Consider the following 5,495-nt stretch of genomic DNA (forward strand, 5'->3'; position numbering starts at 1 on the left):
TGAATACATAGACAAACAGAGTGTCACTAGTATGCCTCTACTTGACTAGCTCGTTAATCAAAGATGGTTATGTTTCCTAGCCATAGACATGAGTTGTCATTTGATTAACGGGATCACCTCATTAGGAGAATGACGTGATTGACTTGACCCATTCCGTTAGCCTAGCACCCGATCGTTTAGTATGTTGCTATTGCTTTCTTCATGACTCATACATGTTCCTATGACTATGAGATTATGCAACTCCCGTTTACCGGAGGAACACTTTGTGTGCTACCAAATGTCACAACGTAAATGGGTGATTATAAAGGTGCTCTACAGGTGTCTCCAAAGGTACTTGTTGGGTTGGCGTATTTTGAGATTAGGATTTGTCACTCTGATTGTCGGAGAGGTATCTCTGGGCCCACTCGGTAATGCACATCACTATAAGCCTTGCAAGCATTGTGACTAATGAGTTAGTTGCGGGATGATGTATTACAGAACGATTAAAGAGAGTTGCCGATAACGATATTGAACTAGGTATCGAGATACCGACGATCGAATCTCGGGCAAGTAACATACCGATGACAAAGGGAACAACATATGTTGTTATGCGGTCTGACCGATAAAGATCTTCGAAGAATATGTGGGAGCCAATATGGGCATCCAGGTCCCGCTATTGGTTATTGACCGGAGAGGTGTCTCGGTCATGTCTACATAGTTCTCGAACCCGAAGGGTCCGCACGCTTAACATTACGATGACAGTTTTATTGAGTTTTGATGTACCGAAGGAGTTCGGAGTCCCGGATGAGATCGGGGACATGACGAGGAGTCTCGAAATGGCCGAGACGTAAAGATCGATATATTGGACGACTATATTCGGACTTCGGAAAGGTTCCGAGTGATTCGGGTATTTTTCGGAGTACCGGAGAGTTACGGGAATTCGTATTGGGCCTTAATGGGCCATACGGGAAAGGAGAGAAAGGCCTCAAAAGGTGGCCACGCCCCTCCCCATGATCTGGTCAGAATTGGACTAGGGAAGGGGGGCGCCCCTTCCTTCTTTCTCCTTCCCCCTTCCCTTCTCCTACTCCCACAAGGAAAGGAGGAGTCCTACTCCCGGTGGGAGTAGGACTCCCCCCTTTGGCGCGCCTCTCCCCTTGGCCGGCTGCCTCCCCCTTGCTCCTTTATATACGGAGGCAAGGGGGCACCCCAGAGACACAACAATTGATCCTTGAGATCTCTTAGCCGTGTGCGGTGCTCCCCTCCACCATATTACACCTCGATAATACCGTTGCGGAGCTTAGGCGAAGCCCTGCGTCGGTGGAACATCATCATCGTCACCATACCGTTGTGCTGACGAAACTCTCCCTCAACAGTCGGCTGGATCAGAGTTCGAGGGACGTCATCGAGCTGAATGTGTGTAGAACTCGGAGGTGCCGTGCGTTCGGTACTTGATCGGTCGGATCGTGAAGACGTTCGACTACATCAACCGCGTTGTGATAACACTTCCGCTGTCGGTCTACGAGGGTACGTGGACAGCACTCTCCCCTCTCGTTGCTATGCATCACCATGATCTTGCGTGTGCGTAGGAAATTTTTTGAAATTACTACATTCCCCAACAGTGGCATCCAAGCCTGGATTTATGCGTTGATGCTATGCACGAGTAGAACACAAGTGAGGTGTGGGCGATATAAGTCATACTGCTTACCAGCATGTGATACTTTGGTTCAGCGGTATTGTGAGATGAAGCGGCCCGGACCGACATTACGAGTATGCTTACGCGAGACTGGTTTCACCGTTCGGAGCACTCGTTGCTTAAAGGTGACTGGCGGGTGTCTGTCTCTCTCACTTTAGTTGAACCGAGTGTGGCTACGCCCGGTCCTTGCGAAGGTTAAAACAGCACCAACTTGACAAACTATCGTTGTGGTTTTGATGGGTAGGCAAGAACGGTTCTTGCTAAGCCCGTAGCAGCCACGTAAAACTTGCAACAACAAAGTAGAGGACGTCTAACTTGTTTTTGCAGGGCATGTTGTGATGTGATATGGTCAAGACATGATGTGATATAATTTGTTGTATGAGATGATCATGTTTTGTAACCGAGTTATCGGCAACTGGCAGGAGCCATATGGTTGTCGCTTTATTGTATGAGATGCAATCACCATGTAATAGTTTTACTTTATCACTAAGCGGTAGCGATAGTCGTAAAAGCAATTAGTTGGCGAGACGACAACGATACTACGATGGAGATCAAGGTTTCGCGCCGGTAACGATGGTGATCATGACGGTGCTTCGGAGATGGAGATCACGAACACGGTGCTTCGGAGATGGAGATCACGAACACGATGCGCCGGTAACGATGGTGATCATGACGGTGCTTCGGAGATGAAGATCACAAGCACGGTGCTTCGGAGATGGAGATCACAAGCACAAGATGATGATGGCCATATCATATCACTTATATTGATTGCATGTGATGTTAATCCTTTATGCATCTTATCTTGCTTTGATTGACGGTAGCATTATAAGATGATCTCTCACTAAAATTTCAAGATAAAAGTGTTCTCCCTGAGTATGCACCATTGCGAAAGTTCTTCCTGCTGAGACACCACGTGTTAATCGGGTGTGATAGGATCTACGTTCAAATACAACGGGTGCAAAACAGTTGCACACGCGGAATACTCAGGTTAAACTTGACGAGCCTAGCATATACAGATATGGCCTCAGAACACAGAGACCGAAAGGTCGAGCGTGAATCATATAGTAGATATGATCAACATAGTGATGTTCACCATTGAAACTACTCCATCTCACGTGTTAATCGGACATGGTTTAGTTGCTTTGGATCACGTAATCACTTAGATGATTAGAGGGATGTCTATCTAAGTGGGAGTTCTTAAGTAATATGATTAATTGAACTTAAATTTATCATGAAATTAGTCTTGACAGTATTTTGCAAGTTATGTTGTAGATCAATAGCTCGCGTTGTTGCTTCCCTGTGTTTATTTTTGATATGATTCCTAGAGAAAATTATGTTGAAAGATGTTAGTAGCAAAGATGCGGATTGGATCCGTGATCTGAGGATTATCCTCATTGCTGCACAGAAGAATTATGTCCTTAATGCACCGCTAGGTGACAGACCTATTGCAGGAGCAGATGCAGACGTTATGAACGTTTGGCTAGCTCAATATGATGACTACTTGATAGTTTATTGCACCATGCTTAAACGGCTTAGAATCGGGATTTCAAAGATGTTTTGAACGTCATGGACCATATGAGATGTTCCAGGAGTTGAAGTTAATATTTCAAGCAAATACCCGAGTTGAGAGATATGAAGTCTCCAACAAGTTCTATAGCTAAAAGATGGAGGAGAATCGCTCAACTAGTGAGCATGTGCTCAGATTGTCTGGGTACTACAATCGCTTGAATCAAGTGGGAGTTAATCTTCCAGATAATAAGTGATTGACAGAATTCTCTAGTCACCATCACCAAGTTAGTAGAACTTCGTGATGAACTATAGTATGCAAGGGATGACGAAAGTAATTCCCGAGCTCTTCGTGATGCTGAAATCGACGAAGGTAGAAATCAAGAAAAACATCAAGTGTTGATGGTTGACGAGACCACTAGTTTCAAGAAAAGGGCAAAGGGAAGAAGGGGAACTTCAAAAAGAACGGCAAGCAAGTTGCTACTCAAGTGAAGAAGCCCAATTCTATACCTAAGCCCGAGACTAAGTGCTTCTACTGCAAAGGGACTGGTCACTGGAGGCGAAACTGCCCCAAGTATTTGGTGGATAAGAAGGATGGCAAAGTGAACAAAGGTATATTGGATATACATGTTATTGATGTGTACTTACTAGTGTTTATAGCAACCCCTCAGTATTTGATACTGGTTCAGTTGCTAAAAAGTAGTAACTCGAAAACGGGAGTTGCAGAATAAACAGAGACTAGTAAAAGGCGAGGTGACGATGTGTGTTGGAAGTAGTTCCAAGATAGATATGATCATCATCGCACACTCCCTATACTTTCGGGATTAGTGTTGAAACTAAATAAGTGTTATTTGATGTTTGCTTTGAGCATGAATATGATTTGATCATGTTTATTGCAATACGGTTATTCATTTAAGTTAGAGAACAATTGTTGTTCTGTTTACATGAATAAAAACCTTCTATGATCATACACACCAACGAAAATGGTTTGTTGGATCTCGATCGTAGTGATACACATAATCATAATATTGAAGCCAAAAGATGCAAAGTTAATAATGATAGTGCAACTTATTTGTGGCACTGCCGTTTAGGTCATATTGGTGTAAAGCGCATGAAGAAACTCCATACTGATGGGATTTTGGAATCACTTGATTATGAATCACTTGATGCTTGCGAACCGTGCCTCATGGGCAATATGACTGAAACGCCGTTCTCCGGAACTATGGAGAGAGCAACAGATTTGTTGGAAATCATACATACAGATGTATGTGGTCCGATGAATATTGAGGCTCGTAGCAGGTATCATTATTTTCTGACCTTCACAGATGATTTGAGCAGATATGGGTATATCTGCTTAATGAAACAGAAGTCTGAAACATTTGAAAGGTTCATATAATTTCAGAGTGAAGCGGAAAATCATCGTAACAAGAAAATAAAGTTTCTACGATCCAATTGTGGAGAAGAGTATTTGAGTTACGAGTTTGGCCTTCAGTTAAAACAATGTGAAATAGTTTCGCTACTCACGCCACCTGGAACACCACAGTGTAATGGTGTGTCCAAACATCGTAACCGTACTTTATTAGATATGGTGCGATATATGATGTCTCTTACCGATCTACCACTATTGTTTTGGGGTTATGCATTAGAGACAGCTGCATTCACGTTAAATAGGCTACCATCTAAATCCGTTGAGACGACATCTTATGAACTGTGGTTTGGCAAGAAACCAAAGTTGTCGTTTCTTAAAGTTTGGGGTTGCGATGCTTATGTGAAAAAGTTTCATCTTGATAAGCTCAAACCCAAATCGGAGAAATGTGTCTTCATAGGATACCCAAAGGAGACTGTTGGGTACACCTTCTATCACAGATCCGAAGGCAAGACATTCGTTGCTAAGAATGGATCCTTTCCAGAGAAGGAGTTTCTCTCGAAAGAAGTGAGTGGGAGGAAAGTAGAACTTGATGAGGTAACTGTACCTGCTCCCTTATTGGAAAGTAGTTCATCACAGAAATCTGTTCCTGTGACTTCTACACCAATTAGTGAGGAAGTTAATGATGATGATCATGTAACTTCAGATCTACCAAACCTCGTAGGTAAACCAGAGTAAGATCCGCACCAGTGGTACGGTAATCCTGTTCTGGAGGTTATGTTACTAGACCATGACGAACCTACGAACTATGAAGAAGCGATGGTGAGCCCAGATTCCGCAAAATGGCTTGAGGCCATGAAATCTGAGATGAGATCCATGTATGAGAACAAAGTGTGGACTTTGGTTGACTTGCCCGATGATCGGCAAGCAATTGAGAATAAATGGATCTTC

Source organism: Aegilops tauschii, chromosome 5 (genome assembly GCF_002575655.3).
Source record: "Aegilops tauschii subsp. strangulata cultivar AL8/78 chromosome 5, Aet v6.0, whole genome shotgun sequence".
Classification (NCBI taxonomy): Eukaryota; Viridiplantae; Streptophyta; class Magnoliopsida; order Poales; family Poaceae; genus Aegilops; species Aegilops tauschii.